We start from the raw sequence: 20868 nt of genomic DNA on the forward strand, positions 1-20868 counted from the left end.
CAGTAAGTGATGCACTGCCCTTGTACTCGATCTACTACTATAGTACACTATTCACTACAGACATGCTCGACTACAACAGTAAGTGATGCACTGCCCTTGTACTCGATCTACTACTATAGTACACTATTCACTACAGACATGCTCGACTACAACAGTAAGTGATGCACTGCCCTTGTACTCGATCTACTACTATAGTACACTATTCACTACAGACATGCTCGACTACAACAGTAAGTGATGCACTGCCCTTGTACTCGATCTACTACTATAGTACACTATTCACTACAGACATGCTCGACTACAACAGTAAGTGATGCACTGCCCTTGTACTCGATCTACTACTATAGTACACTATTCACTACAGACATGCTCGACTACAACAGTAAGTGATGCACTGCCCTTGTACTCGATCTACTACTATAGTACACTATTCACTACAGACATGCTCGACTACAACAGTAAGTGATGCACTGCCCTTGTACTCGATCTACTACTATAGTACACTATTCACTACAGACATGCTCGACTACAACAGTAAGTGATGCACTGCCCTTGTACTCGATCTACTACTATAGTACACTATTCACTACAGACATGCTCGACTACAACAGTAAGTGATGCACTGCCCTTGTACTCGATCTACTACTATAGTACACTATTCACTACAGACATGCTCGACTACAACAGTAAGTGATGCACTGCCCTTGTACTCGATCTACTACTATAGTACACTATTCACTACAGACATGCTCGACTACAACAGTAAGTGATGCACTGCCCTTGTACTCGATCTACTACTATAGTACACTATTCACTACAGACATGCTCGACTACAACAGTAAGTGATGCACTGCCCTTGTACTCGATCTACTACTATACAATTTACTACATATGCTTTTGCTACATTTACAGCAATGCGATTCACGACAGCTGCATGCGATCTACTACTACAGCACGTGTTTTACAACAGTTGTATTTGATCAGCTACAACGGTTTTTACAACATATATTCTTGATTTGGATACAACATTACTAAATCTACTACAGCTTTGAGTGAGCTGTATTGGGACTGCGCAGCACTTGAAGCCGATCATGGCTCCTGATGTCACACTTAACGATTCTGACAGGTGTAAGTCTATAACTAAATCGTCTAGCCCAAATTATCTCCGTTTAAAGTAAAATCTATTAATTCGTTTGTCAATATAACGCAGAGAGTGCGGTGGGCGATTTTCTGTTTAGGACACTGGTTGCGGTGCCTCTACAGAACCTCTACCACAGAAAGTACTCGTCAAAAATCTTACAGTAACTTCTTAATGGCAGTATTTATCGCAAACTACAAAACAACCTCCAAAGTTCATTCATCATCAGCAACAAAGTACTCACATCTTCTATCATAAGCTACTCTCCAAAGGCCTTTCATCATAAACAAGCGCAAACCGTCATTCATGAGAAACGGCGTGTAATTGCCGAAACGTTTCGTCAGAAAGGACGTAACTACACAAAAAAATGTTCATCGAAATTACGTGCTAAGCAATAACATTCATCGGAATCTTTATCTACTTTAAAGTCCTTTGTCACAACGCTGAGACTGATTTTACAAAAGAATACTGATGATATACATCAGAAATGAAATGCTTTTTAATTAAAGTTTGCTGTGTAGAATTTGATTAAAATCGATTTCTCTATTGCGGTGTCTGGAAATGCTATACTGTGTAATGTTTTTTCAACTCAACACAATTTATGGACGGCATCAAACACATGTTCCACCAAATGACACCAAATCTGTGACAAGTAGGCACGCTCGTCGGCGACTGTTGAACTAACACTAATGCATGCAGGTACGCCACTTCCCAACAGTTGAACTAACACTATAACACGCAGACCATGCCACTTGACAGTAGTTGAACTAACCTAACACTATAGCATGTAGACCATGCTATTTGACAACAGTTGAACTAACCTAACATTATAACATGCAGACCATGCTATTTGACAACAGTTGAACTAACCTAACACTATAGCATGCAGACCATGCTATTTGACAACAGTTGAACTAACCTAACATTATAACATGCAGACCATGCTATACAACAGTTGGCAACAGCTGAACTAACACTATAACGTTCAGGCCATGCCACTTGACAATAGTTGAACTAACACTATAGCATGCAGACCATGCCACTGGAAAACAGTTGAACTAAAACCGTAGCCTGCAGTCTGCATAAGATCTACAACCGAACTAAAATTAGAACATGCAGGACACGAATCTCCCCGACGAGTCTCGTAGACCAGGATATAAATATCAACATATCATGTTTTCAAAGTACGCGTTTTTAACAACGCGTACACTGGAGTGATAAACATAATACCAGCTAAAGTGTTTTTTTAATTACTTGGCTGAGCACAGATATGAGGAGTTCTCACGCAAGGTGGCGCCCAAGAAGACGTTCATGATGAACAGGGAGAGGCCCTAGGGAGGAGCAGGGTCGCCGGAGGGGGTAGAGTCACTTTAACAAGATCATCTTTACAAAACTCAAACAAGTACGCGAGTGAGCCCCATGATTGAAATAATCAGCACCACAATAGTCAGTCGCCCGCCTGCCCTGTGTCCCCGGGGTTGATCAGAGATGTATCGCTATAAGCGCCGATGTTCATGTCGCGGTTGCTCGACAGACGTTGCGCAATTATCGATTTCATGGGAATGTAAGCGTACTGTTGTAGAGTCTATAAACTTGTTATGATTAAGTTGCCGAAATGTCGCTACAAACTCCCACTTTGGGCTACTTCAATATAATGGTGGAAGAAGTCGCATAGAACGGCATGCGTGGGGAATACATGAGGAATGCATGGGACATGCAAGGGGAAGCACGAGACATATGTAAGAAGTGCATGGAGCATGCGAGGAAAATGCATTAGAAATGCATGATGTATGCATGGAGTATGCATGATGTATGCATGATGTATGCATGAGGAATGCATGATGTATGCATGGAGTATGCATGATGTATGCATGAGGAATGCGTTAGGAATGCAAATGGAATGCATGTACGAGAGAGAGTGTGTGAATTTTTCAACGTTAACGTAATATTCAGGAGAGAATTCAGTGTTTCCGATAAATCAATAATGTGCTCCTACTTTAACAGCCACAGAACAAGCTGCATCCCTTGTGAATATATGAGGGCAAATAGTCGGATCTCGGAACACAATAACAACATGATGACAGCATATACTGTGAGCAGACTCTTTCCGTGTTGTTACAACCCCAAGTGTGCAGTACACAACCCTGTGCACTTAAAGAACCCAAGAATCCGTTGGTATAAGACCAGATGGTGGCCACATGAATACGTGCATACGCCTATTTGCGGGTACAGCAACGTGCAGTAAACGTGGACAAAGTACTGTGACTGTGTCCCAGTCCAAGCAGCTCTGAAATGGGTACCCCTTTAGGATGAGAGAGCCACAATAAACTCGGTGCGCCTAGTTGCAGCAAGAGCTGTATACTCCCCAGGGAGTTGAGATTGATAATACGATCTGACGCTAAGATGTGATGTGACATCCAATGATCGAAGGAAACAAATACCAGCGCCTTAGGCAAGCAATAGTTGCATGGATATGTGCGCTATATAAATATCCAATAATAATAATTAAAAAATAATAATAATATAACATATTTATGCAGAAAATCTCTTTCTGAAATTCTAATCATCATTAGGAGCGAAGAATCCTTGGATGGGTGACCTTCAGTCCTGCCCCACAACGAAACACATTTGATGCATGTAGTCTCACCTTACGCAAGTGTGTTTGTTCTAGCATTCCTATGTCCACAGAGTAGAAAATGGGTACCCGGTGGTATGAGCCATATGACTGTAACCTTCTAGCGCTTCGAAGGAAGTTTGCATTGGGTTATCGGGGGTAATAATGAAATGTCTTTTTGTATGCTCTTCGAGCATGCACTTGGTGTATGGAATTAGCGCTATACAAGTAAGTACACATTATTATTTTTATCTAATTCATAAACCTATTATAAGTGAATTATTATTATCATTCTCTAAACTGTATTAACGTATGTATGTCTACAACGTATTGTCGTCACTTTGAATCTAGTTCTGTATCTAAACATAAGACTTATTTCAGAATATTTGTAGATTTATATCAATTATATCTACAACGTATTGTCGTCACTTTAAATCTAGTTCTGTATCTAAACACAAGACTAATTTCAGAATATCTGTAGATTTATATCAATTATATCTACAACGTATTGCCGTCACTTTAAATCCAGTTCTGTATCTAAACACAAGACTAATTTCAAAATATTTGTAGATTTATATCAATTATATCTACAACGTATTGCCGTCACTTTAAATCCAGTTCTGTATCTAAACACAAGGCTTATTTCAGAATATCTATTGATCTATTATCCGACGATGTACATTGTGTTGATATGCCGTCATCTTTATCTCAAGGGTAAAATACAACATCTTCAATGGAATCGTGTTTGGGCATTCTTTAAAAGAAACTGAACTTTTCATCTGGTATTCCATTCTTTATACTGAATACAGTTAGGATACGAAATAGCTTATAACATTTTTAAATATGTGAAATGATAAGGTGTGTGTCGGTTTGCATGTATTTACGAAACTGTTGTGTCTGCAGCAGCGGACAAAATGAAATGTTTACTGCAAGTAGACGACACAATTTATCAAGATGACACGAGTAGACACTGCTGTGTTGGTCGAAAATGAGAAGATTCTGATGTGTTTGTTGAAGATGTGAAGACACTGATCTGTTAGTTGAAGATGTGATGACACTGGTGTGTTAGTTGAAGATGTGAGGACAGTGGTGTGTTAGTTGAAGATGTGAAGACACTTGTGTTAGTTGAAGATGTGAAGACACTGGTGTGTTAGTTGAAGATGTGAAGACACTGGTGTGTAAGTTGAAGATGAGAAGACCCTGGTGTGTTAGCGGAATATGTGAAGACACTGGTGAGTTAGTCGAAGATGAGAAGGCAGTGATTTGGTGCTAGGAGATGCGAAGGCATGGAATTTTCGGTAGAACATGATGAGGCACTGGTGTAGAAGATGAGACAACACTGGTGTGTTAATAGAAGAAATAAGGCACGGATGTTGGTAAAAAGATGAGAAAGCGCTTGTGTGTGGGTAGAAGATAAGAAAGCATGGATGTGTTAATAGAAGATGGAAAGGCACTGGTGTGTTAGCAGATGAACAGGCATTGGTGTGTTAGTAGAAGACGAGAATTAGAAGGCACTGGTGTGTTAGTAGAAGATGAAAAGACAACCAGAACAAGACAAGGAGACAGCAGATTATGTTGAGATGAGAGCATGCTCAAAGACAGCCTGATGGCGTATCTGTAAGCAGAGTTCATTAATCATACCTGCCCAGATGTGTAACTGACTGCTGTGTTAAAGGATGGGGGACGCTGACGGCGGGCAGCAGCATGTCACCCCACCTCCAAGCCCCAGGGGAGACCGTCACCGCTGGGCGGGAGCCATACCACAAGTACTGTTCATTATACACGCACGTCTAACTTTGCTTAACTAAATGTAATTAATAAGCTCGACACAGTCACCGGCTTTGATGTTTGAAGTAAGTATTGATCCTAAATGCCTCAATTGTGTCAGATTTCCATTCAAGTCAAGTGTTGAGCAGCATGCTCCAGTGGTGTCCAGGGACGGACAAGGGCCGGTCCAGGCTGTGGCCAATAGAGTGTAGGCAGTAGAGAATAATGGTGAGCAGTAGAGTTTCTGGGTGGTTTTATGGTTTGTGGAAACTGAGAACAGAATCTCCAGTGAACAGAGATGGACCGCCACCCCAGATAAAGAAAATATGACTCATGAGTGAGTTATTTTCCAATGTATAAACATGTTAAATGCCAACACAGATAATGTATTCATTGAATACCAAATTGAATTATCTTTTTAAAAGCCCCCAAAGCTAGAGATTACATACAGCACATTCATTTTCATAAATTACAATTAAATCATTCTTTAGAATTTATTCATATGTTGCAGAACAAACAACTCCAGATTGTAGTGGCTACTTCTTCCAAACGTTTTTGTTCCTTAGAGCCCAAATAAAATTTATTTCTCACTTCCTGTCTACCCGCCGGAGCGTTTTTCCCGGTTGTTCCCTTGGCGTGTTTATTGCCATCAAGTTCGATACATTAAGTGGATGCCCTTATTTTTGTGTAACGGCAACAGCAACAGTGGCAAGGCTTGAATCTCTCCGCGGTGAATCAGAACACATCACAACTGCATAAACTCAGCACAGCATGAACTCAAAACACAGAACAATAGCATGAACTCGAACACGGAACAGCAACATCAACATGAACAAAGAACAACATGAACTCGAACAGAACACCGCAACATGAACACAAACACAGAACAACAGTATCAAGTCGAACACAGCACAGCATGAAACGTAGAAAAGAACATTAATGCATAACAGCAACATGAACACTACATGAACAGAGCAGTGCAATTGCAAGAAAATGAACGCAACAGAAACTGAATGAACATAAACACAGCTAAGCAACATAACTATGAACATAAACATTAACGCAAGTAACACCCCAGCCTGCATTAAGATAACCCAACGCATTCGTGGAGCAAAAACCTTTCAAAATGTAATGTTTAAGTCTATATAGGACCAGGTGAAGACATGAACACGAAATAGCGCTTTCATCGATGATTCGTCGACGTTTTATTTCCAGCTACAACCAACTAAGCATGGTCATCGTAATCGAAAACAATTCATGGACTCACCTATGAGTAAATATGATTTTTTGACACCAAAAATAATTTGTCTTTAAATATGTAACGTCTAAGTTTGAGACAAATATGAATGTATCGCCGAAATGACACCAGGTGTTCATCGGTTAATGCAAAAAATTACTAGAACGTGAATGACAAAGAGGTATTTTTCGATCGTTTAGATAGTAAAAACACAGTGTCTTTCTCAACCTTTCGTCATCTAATAATGTGTCACGTATTCACTGGGTCTTTCATTGAACAATATTACTTTCATGTAAGAACAAAACAGCATACTTCATGTGGCACATCTGTAGGCGACAGTTGTTGCCCAGTGTAGGACATTAGCGGACAACAGTACCCATGAACCCATAAGTTAATCACTCCCTTGTCATAAACAGCGTTAGTATAAGTACTGTACCGTGAACGAAAACATGATTGGGTAGTGTTGCGGGGACAATTAAAGGAGAGTATAAAAAGTCTTCAAGTTATTCTACCAGTCTGCAGTTATCAACAGATTTGTAATACTTTGGTGTTTGAATCTAAAAACAACTAATTTACAATCAGTCGAGCAACAGGTGGCTTTCAGAAGTCCTCTCGCATCAGTGGTCGAATTACTTGAATTACTTCCGTCGTGTTAAAACTAATGAACAAAAACAGGTCGATATTGTGATTTACAAGCAAATGTTACCGGTTGGATTTTTCTAATGGTTGAATTCCTCCACAGTATAAAGAATGAAACGCGTGGCACTGACGCTGTGGACAATGAGCCAGCCCCGCCCCGCCTCGTTTCCACGCCCATGCGTCATCACGCCCCTTGCCTCTCTCAGCAACCTGTGCATTTATCGTCGTGGTGCAATATATTATATCGGCGACCATCTTGATTCACGCTTGACCATGTTGTAAAGACGTGTGTCGTCACCATCGTGCTGGGAGCTTTCGCACATTTAATAAAATAGTACAATATAGCACCTTAATGAGCAGGCTAGTAGGAACAGGTTTACCATGAATGGGGCACCACGGTCGGAATACACGAGGGTTGTTATATACAGAGGCTCCTCATGAACCAGCATGTTTCACGTGCGCACGTGCGCTGCACGCCCCATGTTGTTCGACATGACGACAAAAAATATCGCATTACCTCCCTTTGCAGGTTAGAATACGGCGAAATCTACCGTGTTTCTCTTTAATTTCGTAAACATTAATAACACTGCAATAGGTGCAGTGTGTTATTAAGGTTTATTGTCATTTAAATGCCGTTGAGGGTCCTCAGAGTGGAATATGTCGTCTATTGCATGATGATGCTGAACCTGATGGCGATGTGCACGTGCGGGTTTCGAATGACTCTTTGTGGATCGCATATCGCATATCAACGCTTATCTCAATAATAACATGCACACAGCAGCAAGCAAGGGATTGCAACCTCATGCCTCATACTTTGTACAATATGGTAGATATAATCGGAGATATTTTTAAATATTATTACGACAATAAATATATCAGATGTCACATGACACCTGACATAAAAAATGAAACAAGTACAGGCAGTTCGGCATGTTCGCTTCGGGTAGCCATCAACGTGGCATTAGTTATTTCTTAGTCGAAGGTGAAACTAGGAATACGACAGTCTGTAAATAATCGAGTTAGGGCCTGGCCAGTGAATACTGACCAGTGGTCACTATCATTAGCATCGATCTGCGCAGTAGGGATACGATGACGTGGTTCGGTCAAGATAGCGAGCCTGGCCACCCGAGTCTGGCCACCCGAACCCGTTAGTCGTTCCTTACGACATGAGTTACTGAAGACCAGTTCTACCCTGGATCTTTTCGAGATCTTAGTCGGAATCACAGCATGGAGTACCTATAACAGTGATTCTAATTAATATAGGAAGGGTTTTGCTGCAAACTACACGTGACGTAAATGACGCTAGATTATCAACATCATACCCCAAAAAGGATGCAGCAGGTGTACCAATATACCATGTATATTGGTCGCACTACGTACCCCAAATGTACCATGTGTACAGACCGTACCACTGCACCATATGTAGCATGTGTATAAGTCGTACCACTGCACCATATGTAGAACGTGTATAGGTCGTACCACTGCACCATATGTAGAACGTGTATAGGTCGTACCACTGCACCATATGTAGAACGTGTATAGGTCGTACCACTGCACCATATGTAGAACGTGTATAGGTCGTACCACTGCACCATATGTAGAACGTGTATAGGTCGTACCACTGCACCATATGTAGAGTGAGTGAGTGAGTGAGTTTAGTTTTACGTCGCGCTTAGCAATATTCCAGCTATATGGCGACGGTCTGTAAATAATCGAGTCTGGACCAGACAATCCAGTGATCAACAACATGAGCATCGATCTGCGAAATGGGGAACCGATGACATGTGTCAACCAAGTCAGCTAGCCCGACCACCCGATCCCGTTAGTCGCCTCTTACGACAAGCATAGTCACCTTTTATGACAAGCATGGGTTGCTGAAGGCCTATTCTACCCCGGGACCTTCACGGGTCGCACCATATGTAGAACGTGTATAGGCCGTACCACTGCACCATATGTAGCATGTGTATAGTCCATACTTAGCGTAGTAATAAGTCGACTGTAATAAGACCACAGCTCACATGGGGCGCACTTAATAAATCCACAAACGAAAACAAATTTCAATGAACAACTTTATCACTAAAAACACTGATTCAAGCTGTTACTGGCATAGCAAATAAGTAACTACAATAGATAAAAACGATGGTGATTTATATGATATCATCATCTTGCCGCAGTGAGTGATTATACTAAACTAATTTGCTACGGTGGGTTGAGCACAGGTTTTCATCCCGACGAAATAGGCAGCATTATCCTTCTACGTCATTGCAAATTGGAAAGAGCAAATGTATTTTTTAAACAGATATTAAATATCGTTGTGCGTTCTTATGAACACACAATGCCATTTAGAAAGTGGTCAGATGTAACATGTGTTATATTTGGCATAACACGATCACGGGAAAGAATAAGAATAGATTCTCGTGCGCAGTGGAAGCAGTGGTGGCTGAGTGGGTTAGATGGCAGACTTTATGTGCTGACGATTAGATGCCTGCCTATAGGTTTGGGTTCTAAAGAGCCGCTGGTCCGCTGGTCCGTGGCTAGTAAAAATCCCGTCGGACCAGTACATGGTCACTGGAATGAATTTTCTTGTGAGCATTTTGCAAATATGTCTCTCCGGCTGTTAAGTTATAATACGCTCTTAAATCATGCAAGAATATGTATGGCCTGATGAAAGTGCCTAACATGTTAACAGCCTAATGATGAAACCTGTGTCATGTCGACAATATCGTTTTCGTATCTGTTTTTCTAATCTTTTGCTTATTTTCGAGCTAGTGAATTATTTTCTGTCATCACTAGCCCGACTGGCTAGCAAAATTTGGAAAGTATTTCGCACACTGTATAAACGGGACTCAGAATGCCAGAATCTGTACTTTACTGAGAAAGTGTAATCCGTACTGCACGCACTCTCCGTATGCAGGCGTATGGTACGTTGATTGTTCTTGTCTTTCAGACGTGCTTAAACATACACAAGTGTAAAGTGAATGTTTAACATGTATGACTATAGCAGACTGGTGCTAACGTTTTGGGCTAACACGACAAAACAGTTTCCATGACAACAGGAAATCTGTGCTGAAAGAAGTGATCATACCAAATTTCGACAATATCAACAACATGTGTTTGTGAATAGCTATCCGATTGACGCCAGCATGTGTAAACAAATATTGGAAAGAGTTAATAGTCATATATCTCTTTCAGAACATAAAAGAAATGGGAATCGCATCTGGTTACACGAATGGGACGAAAACGCAGCTAAAGGCCATAGTTATTTATTAACATGAAACGTAAGTCACCATTTGACCAGTTGACCAGTATAATCACTTTCCCAATATTAAAAGTCCGCACAACTTCGATACATATATTGGATACATCTACCCATAGAAATTAGATTATGGGAAATATATACGGTCTGTTGTTGCATATGAATTTCGCTATCATTTCCAAATTATGTTAATACCGAAAATATAATACAGCAAAATCTGCGGTGCAAATCTTCTTTGTTGGAACACAAATAAATATATACATACTCAGTTAACACATATGGACTTCACTATTATTTAAAATTTTCGACTATCGAAAAATGTAATTCAACAAATTCTGTGGTTCAAACGTTGTTTGTTACGTTGTGAAAAAAGCTAATCGTGAAAGGGTAAACTATAATTGCGATCTCAACGAGATCTCTAACTCTAAGGAGTAATAGTTAGTTTTACGCTGCTTTTAGCAATTTTCCAGCAATATGAGGAGGATGGCAGCACAAATGGACTTCACACATTGTATAAATTTGGGGAATCAATGCGCTATAAATGTATTTCGTTCAACACATTTCAAGTAAAACATTCACCATTTGGTCTGGGACATAACGATCTCTACACCCGTTTCGTTACGAGTGTGTTCGTCATAAACAGAGTTGACTGCATTGAAAATAGTAGGGCTTGCGTTTGTATGGTTAAACTTAATTAAATCTAGAAATTGAATATCAAAATAATTAAAAACGATAAGCACATAAACATTGAAAGTTGATCGAAAAATTACTCGAAATTAGAAATTCCATAATGGCGTGATCTAACTACTGACAGCCCCAGGAGCCATATTTCAACAGCATAAAATATTTGTCATTTAGGTGGGTATTAAAAATCGTGTGTACTTACGCAATCATTTCGCTCCAGCTGTTGTGTGGGGACAGCACATAAACCAAACGCTGCGTTATTTCAACGAGAGGAGTCTAAAAGAAACCATTCTTGTGGGAAGACCCCTTCCCTTTACAAAACTGCAGAAAGTGTTCGGTTAAAACATCATAACAAATTTTACTACATTAAGTAAACGCCATGATATAACACAATGGGAGACCTGTTAAAAGGCAGTATCTCGTAACAGGGCAGTATACTGATGTTGGCGGGTTAGGAATGGTCTTAGGCAAATTTTGTTTGTTTTAAGTGGCGACTTAAGAGATAAAGCTGTCAGGCTTGCTGACTTGAATGATACAATTTCATGTCAATCACCGGATTATCTGGTCCCCTCTTTTTTGCAAACCATCATCATTTAGATGGAAGAGTGCTGATTGCGTCGAAAAACCGGAACCAAATTTGATGTAAGGTGTTCCTCAAATTAATGTACATACTTCAGTGAGTGAGTGAGTGAGTGAGTGAGTTTAGTTTTACGCCGGACTCAGCAATATTCCAGCTATATGGCGGCGGTCTGTAAATAATCGAGTCTAGACCAGACAATCCAGTGATCAACAACATGAGCATCGATCTGCGAAATGGGGAACCGATGACATGTGTCAACCAAGTCAGCGAGCCCGACCACCCGATCCCGTTAGTCGCCTCTTACGACAAGCATTGTCGCCTTTTATGGCAAGCATGGGTTGCTGAAGGCCTATTCTACCCCGGAACCTTCAAGAGTAGTTCATACTTCAAACAGATCAGAAAACATAAATTACTGTTTGACACATTGTGCACAAAACTGTACTTTGCGTAAACACAGTCTTCGAACGTCAGTGGTTCGATTCCCGAACACGTCTTACCAAAACACATGGCACCTGGTATAAAGAGGATAAAACGCTGGAGTATAAAGGATCTAAGTTGGGTATTCGAAATACAGCAAGGTAGCACAGTAGCGCAATAAAGATAGTAAAACTTTTTATACGGCGTGCGCACGCACGCATACGCACTCTCCTTGTTACGTATAAATTCCACATATGCTTGAATGTGACTGCGAGTTTACGCATTCGGTGCCTTTATAGGACACAAATGCAACCTACTTTCATACGCGTATGTGTTTATTTTGCGGAAGACTTTATAATAAAAAGGATATTATAAAGCACCGGAATCCACCGACGAATGCATGCTCATTGCGCTGAGAACCTATGAAGAGGGAAAATTAATTTAAGAGTAGTTGGGAGGCTTTGGCGATGAAAAGGGTCTTAAGAATTTTCTTGAACGAATCAGTTGTTTCAGAAAGTTTTTTGTTGATGAGCAAAGGGTTCCATGGGAGAGGGGCTCATATTGATATCTTTTCTATTAAAAGAGGTTTGGTAAATAAAAGAACCAGTTTTCCTTTCATACCTGTCCACTTTTCGATTCGGTTCTCGGTTTCGGTTCATATATTTTTAAAGAGGTACAGAATGCGTTTGTAGATGAAATGTAATGAATCGCAACTTACATTTTGATCTATAGTCTTAAATGATATAACGCTAAGATAGCGTGATTAAATAAGAAACAAAGAAAAATATTCCGGATGCATCGTAAAGTTGTGGGGATGAATTGATGGTGTGGTTAGTATTTTGGTATATACAGTTTCAAACTTGTGATTCAGGATCAGGTGTGGTGTTTCCTGGGTATTATTGAAGTGACTAAATGAATATGTTTTTACGCCGTTTACCAATACTCAACCCTTATCACGGTGGGGGAGATGGGAGCGGGTGGGGAGACAGATCAGTTTAGTTTAGATTTCTATAACAGCGGGGTGCATCGGAAATGGGCTTAACACATGTGTCTTCAGCATGACGTGCCAATGCTTTAACTTCTAGGCTACCCCACCACCCTCAGAAACGCAAGCCGTGGACTATGAGAATGAAACATGTTTGTAATAAATTTATTACTATTTCACTAATTTTCATAATTCTATTGCACGGGTCAGAAGATTTTCTCAATGAATAAATTGATAAATATGGCTAAAGATTGTGCAGATTTTTTTAATACTGTAGTCTCTGTCTGGCATACTTTGTGAATTAACGACGGTGTTGTAATCACCTAAACTATATGACAACGGGTTTACAGCGATGGGGATCTACGGTCGTAAGCGCCTGATCATGGCTGATGACTTTCTCATTGTTAATGTGTCAAGAATCACGTTTTCTATTTTCATTAAGAATGTCATGAAATGTTGGTGTAAAGATTTGAAAAGACGTGTTAAGTTGTGATGATACGCTTGCTAAGGGACGGGATTGCACGTGCAGTGGGGTCCGACTTAAACGGTTCTGCCCCTGGGGTAAGGTGTGTGATATTGTTCATTCATGATATTGGGCTCTGTTTGCTTTCCGTTCAATGGAACATTATTCATCTATTGTCTTTGCAATGACGCTGTCCAAACCCCGTGTCACCGCTAACAATTGGTCGTAATGCTCTAACTAAAATGTTGTTTTAATCTTTTGAGATTGAACGTAATCAAAATTTCAAGTGTTCACAAATCATGTAACAACAGGTAGCTGATGGCTGTATTTTTTTAACCATAAAGAACTACTCCAATTATTTGGCTGTCAAGATATATGTTATCACTAGATTTAAATGTGCCACAAGATATATGTTATCGTTAGCATTAATTGACCAAAATTTGACACTGGGGAAAATCTATGACGATACAGAAGTGTCACATTCTGCGATTTGATCATGTGATGATTAGCAATAAATACGCGAGCAAATAAACCAGCTAATGGACGGTCGTATAATGGTAAAATAAATACTAGTAAGCGGGAGACTGCGTGCTGTGTGGACGGAAGTTTGTGTTTTAGATGTAATTGAGTAAAGTCACTTGGCCTGTTAGTTTTGTTGCTGCTAAATCACCTACATTCATTTTTCATTATCATCAGCTCATTTTCAACATGGGTTATTCTTCAAGAAGCGTGACATTATTTTCTTATCTCTTTAATAGTGACTTCCGGAAGAGTTCAGATGGGGGAGACAACTCTCTTACATTAAAAACTCATGGTGCTCGGGATTAATTACATGCGCGGGGTTTTATTTGATACAATAACGCCTTTTATCGTAAAACAATAAAACATAATTAATTTATGCGTGTAACATGAGAATCACTGGTAACGTACACACAATACAAGATTGTTCGGTCCTCTGACCAATCAATTTGAGTGTTTCGCAAAAAGTGAGTAATTGAAATTCGTTTGAGATAGTATAATTCTAGCATTTATACCAGTTCATCTACATCTCGGGCCACGCGAGAAAGCACGTGATAAGGCTTGGGGTGTAACTGAAACCTGACTTGAAGGAAATGAGAATGATTATTTGGTCATAAAGTGGCAAGTCCGGCTCGAGTAATCGATCAGGTGTGGCGGGGTACTTGCAACCTTACCTCATAAATGTTGAACTGCCACATCCGAACTTCGCGCCCTCGCACTCACACTTTTCATGTGCGCATTAAAAGGGAAACCATGAAACATTACTTGCGTTTTTTTCTATAGGACAGAGGGATGATTCAAGCCACTTTAGGCTCTGAGGATCCCGGCGTCCCAATCAGACAGGGTGTCGAGCTGTAAGCCTAGATGACTTTCAAAGGAGAGCTTCCGAGGCCGCGATGTTTAATAATAATGGTGTGAAGTGCTCTGTGGTTTACGACTTTTACATTATTTAGATAACACTTGGTAAGGCAGATGGGGAGATAGGAGAAGATAGAGTTAATATAAAATAATTTAGCCCAACCTCCCACCCAGTGGGAACAAGCTCAATCCATTCTTGTTAATATTCAAGGCCAAGAGTAAATTATCACACACGTGTTTCAAGTCTAAACTATAAATAACAATACAAATGTGTTTGTGTTTGAATGCAATATGGTGGCCCCACCGGGAAGTTCGACCCTCGTTCTAGCAACATCTTGCATTTGTTTACGCGTTTCATAGTGTTTCTAATTCGTCGGTCACACCTGTGTTGAAAGGACAATTATCCAGGTTTACCTCAGCTCCACGAGGGGTAAGCCCAATCGCTGACACAACTAAGTTTCATGTTTATTTTTTATTCGAAACCAAAGAAGCAATATTAAAACGATTAAAACTAACAACGCCCTTGGAAAGGCTAGTCGCATATATTTGCAATACCATTAAAAAACGATATTAGTAATGTTTTAACGTGATGTCCGAAATTCTGCTTGACTGAATGCGGTGACTGAAGAATGAGCGGTACCATCAGTGACGTGACAGATTGCCGGACGGTTATCCGTATAAAGTTCCACTAGTCGGCTTTCAGTCGGTGCCCGTAACACTTGCTCCGGCAAAACTGTCACTAAAACAGGGTATTATGACTAATCTTAAGAAATACAAGAATCAGAGTGTGGCTTTGGGTATTTGTGTGTGCGATCCGTCCCCTTGACTCTAAATAGGAGCCTGCAACTGGCATCATGCCCCATCCCGTGATGGTTTACACAACAACAAGGGTTACAAAACCCTCACTCACAAACCCTAGCGCAGTCCCCGGGCTAACAGACGCATCTAAGCCTATTGAATTTGCCAGTGAGGCAGGAGCGCCTTATCGCAGTCAGATCTAAAACTGGTACTTCATTTGTTTCATGTAATACGCACTGCGATGTCCTAATCCCTTGTCATGCACAGCACAATGCATAATTGATACTTCTATTTCAGCTGAAAACAAACCTGCCACGTCGTATCATTTATCTCTTAAACTGCTCTGGTGTACACACTCTCGTTCACCTATAATGGCATACAGCCCCGAGCTCCTTTGTAAAGTCCAGTCTGCAACCATGCAATTCAATGTATTCCCGAACTTCAATACTTATACAGTACATTTAATAAATTGTCCGAATTCTTGTAGAAAAGGCGAATCGACTGCATCTGTATGCATCTTGTGTCATATTTGCTGTTAATGATGCTTGTCTGAAGCTCATGTGTGTCACCATGGCAAGATGGCTTATGTCCGTACCAACCAAACAAAGTAGGGTCACTGTACATCATGATTGGATCAATGAACCTACCCTCCTTACACCTTTCTCTTCACATTAATATACACGCGATAATCGGATCCCCAGATCATTCAGAAGGAAGAATAAAATAGGGATCTGGTAACAGCGTTCAAAAACATACTTAGAGACGCAGAATCTAATCATCAAGCTTTCGACACAAGGCACGGTGTCACAAAACAACAGGAAAAGGCATTGTGACACTTTTGATAAGCGGTTTATTGTCATGTCGATATAGGGAATTGTGTTGAATAATGGCAATGAAATAGAATTGCATGCTTAATATGATGAATAGGTAACATGAAACCATTCATTAGGACACCGCTTTCCTCTTAAAATCGATATTAAATGTAAATATGGCTTCTTAGAAATATGGCTGTGGATGGCTTCACCTAAAGAGTCTGTGTTTGCTCTCAGTGTCATTGAATTGCTAGATATGTGTATTGCTTTTTGTAAATCACTTTGGTATCCTTTGAAAGTCAGCAAACGATATGATTTCCTGAGCGAAAAATGGTCGGACACACGGAATAGGAGGTGTGCAATAGTTACATACATTGACATATTAGAGACACATTGTGTGGATTAGGTGCAACAGGTACATTACCATAGTGAAGACACATTGTGTGGAATATATACAACAGTTACTTATACTGACATATCAGAGACACACTGAGTGGAATATGCACAACAGCTCCATACAATGACATCGTAGAGATACACTGTGTGGAATATGTGCAACAGGTACTTTGGCATAGTGAAGACACGTTGAGTGGAATATGCACAACATCTCGTTACACTGATATATTAGAGACACATTGTGTGGAATAGGTACAACATTACACACACTGACGCAGAGATGACACATTGTGTGGAATGTGTACAACGGCAACACACATTGACATAGGAGAGACACATTGTGTGGATAACATGCAACACTGCAGCTAATTAATATTGTATGATTTATTCATTGAGGTTGTACATGCACGTTGTGTTTATTAACAGATACTGTAGCAATGTCTTACTGCGTGTGTTAAACTTTGTGGCTGAGAGACTATTCATACCTACTTTCTGTAATGGCACTAAAATCACATGCGTCATGCTCGTGCAGAAAAAAAAAAACGACTACCAGTATAATTGCCACACGAATATGAGAAGGTGATGTTAAGGTTTACATCCTGTGTCACGAATATACTGTTTTGTGTATCATATATTGTCGTGTATTCATTCATTGATTTCTTCAATTTTCAGACTGTATTATATCGGATTAGACAATTTTTGTTGCTAAGGTGAGCTCAAGTCAGATACCGTACTCATTACTGGACATTCGTTACAAACAATATGACGTGCAAGTACGTCGACGAGATTTCTGTTAAGGATAGCGCACGCATGGATGGCCATTCGTTATATATGAATACAACAGCAAACTATACTATATGTCAGCCAACCACGTTAGCTCTGATATATTAGTTCAATCGACAAGTAAGTATGCAGTACATGTCAGCGACAGCAATCAGCTCCCATCAGCAATACAGACACATAACTTGAATATATACACGGTAAATCCCATGTACGTTATGCGGACTACGTCGGTGACGCTGCTAACACCGGGGCCCCAGAAGGCAGGGGAAAGGTTTATCAGCTGAGCCAAGCTCCGCATTTGTGTTACCCCCGGGCGTTGCAAGACGATTGGTTCGCTCGATATAGGTATTTCTTAAAGGCTGTAAAGCGAGGTTAATACAACTGATATCATCCCACATTCCACCATCTGGTCGCTCATCAGCCATCGGGGCATTGTTTCAGTTGTGAAGTGCCTACTGAGTGCGGTGTAACTGCCTTAATGATTTTGCGGGATGCTAAACTGACGAGAAAGCGCCTGGAGTTAGAAATAATGATAAGAATTCGGGTTTTTAGTCTAAATTCAATTTGAATACTATCGACTTGGAATTGATATCTGCTACATGAATATTATTTACAGATGGGTTTATGCGATCCTGCCCGAGGGGAGAATGTTGTTAGCGAGGGTCGATTCACTGACATGCGTTTAGAACGGTGGCATTTCAACGTTCGAAAATATTAAACATAAAGACTTATCACTGATGAACGAAGCTGAGTTTTCAAAACTACGTATTATGCTACCCCAAAACAGACATTTCGATTTATTTATCAAGTTTATTTAAATTGTTCCCAAGAATATTGTCAATGTAAAACAAACACTTTCGATATAACAAATAAAATTTATATTCTTTCATGTACAATCCTCCATAATAAATTAACCTTGATAAAAACGGTTTTCTCGACCACCTGGGATCATCGTCTGTATCGACGGCGCAGTCAAAACTGCCGTTTAGCGTTTTAGGCCCAAAATACAGTTTGGAGCGGAATCTCCAGATTGGCTATTTACATACGCTGACATTTCTAATTATTAACTTCGGTATCAATTTACACCTTCAAAAAAATAATAGGAAATTTAAAAGGATATTCTGAAGGGAAAGTTATCCTGTTGAAAGTGGCCATGTTGGATTATACATCAGCGATGGAGGATTATGGCGTGTATATGACCATGCTGGAACTATAGCTGTGTTAAACCGTGTACAATGTGAAGCTTTACTGGAAGCCTGCTTTGAAATAAATACTTGTACAAACAACCTTTTCAAGGTAATTGATTTTAATAAAGAGAGCGAGCACTGTTTGCTTAGCGCTCCCGATCTTTTTGTCCAGTCCTTGGCTGCATTGACCAATCTGATTAATTACGTAAGAGTTCTCGCTAAATCTCGCCTTTTCTCCTTTTCACCAAAACAAAGGGGGGTAATCGAATGCGCTGCTGCCCCCACTACGCCAGTAAACAATAGTTGTAGGTTTAACTAATGACGGTGAATTGAGTCGGAATGGACCGTTTATGTATGAAAGCTGATCACATCAACTGACAATTATAAATCAAAACGACCATTTTGCTTACTTATCACACCCTTCGTACAAGGAAACAAGGATAATACCTTGTTTAGAATAAGATGCTTTTATCTATTTTTTCAACAAAAACAACATGTTTCTTAATATGGAAAGCACAACCTCAGCACCAAACTGACAACATTCAAATTTCACAACCTGCATTGCATCATATACGGTCTAGTTAAGAGCGAAGAATTATTATTACATTTGTAACATTAATTATTGTACGAATTGTAACTGTATAGACACATGGTATTTGTATTTTAATTGTACCGTTCGTAATTATACAATTGTACGATATGTAACTGTGCAGATATACGTGTGGAATATATTATTGGTAACATTTGTTGAGGTGAAATTTATAATGGTAGTACATAAAGGGACATCAAACATATTCGTTTCCACCTTACAACAAAGGCCAAACATGTAGCTGTTCAAGGTAGATAAATAAACACTTACATACTCATCAAGCAAATCTCGTAGTTCATTTACACCTGTCCTCTTGTGATACACGACTTTAAGGTCAGGAAAGATTGGATAAACCAAGATTATAGCACAGGGAAACAAATGTTATTAAAACGGATGTATGTACTGGTCATATCAAGATAGCATTAACACCTTGTGTCAGGTTTAATGAAGTAATCCCTTAGTAAACCATGTCAGTGTTTTCTTGGCAATCTCACTTCTAACACACGGTACACACACCGCCTAAACACACACGTATGTACATCTAAGTTAAGCCTCACACCTGTAGTACTATCCGTTAAAATGTACCGATTTCATTGTGCACTTTTTCAAAACAACTAAAGCATGATAAATCAAATAACCTTCCATGATAATATCCCTGTGCTTTATTTTTAAAAAATAGCAATATTTTTAGGATATTATTTTCATTTGCATGTTCAAGTCACTTTATACAATTGATGCTGGCATTTGATCGTATGATCCATCACTGGTTGCAGTTCATACACTGTGACTTTAGTTGGATACGCCACGAAGCATAAACTTTGTTTAATGACGGTTTTTCATCTAGGGAAATATCTTTGTGTTTTATGCGTAGAGTTGAGCTGAGTGACTGGTCTCGCTGATCGGTGATTGTTTTCGCGTCATTGTCGATGCGCAGGGACAATAACTGTATGATAAATAATGAGGACTGCCATCTATAATTCCGAGTTCAAGCAACTAGAACTCCCTGTGGAACGGAATAATCAAAATATTATGTCTTGATTTAATGTAAATCACCACGTAAGTGTTAAGCACAAAGGGATTGGTGATAAGTCATTAAGTCGGAAGGTTGGAATATATAATATGTTTTGATCACTTCGATGAATTAAT

Source organism: Haliotis asinina, chromosome 8 (assembly GCF_037392515.1).
Source record: "Haliotis asinina isolate JCU_RB_2024 chromosome 8, JCU_Hal_asi_v2, whole genome shotgun sequence".
Classification (NCBI taxonomy): domain Eukaryota; kingdom Metazoa; phylum Mollusca; class Gastropoda; order Lepetellida; family Haliotidae; genus Haliotis; species Haliotis asinina.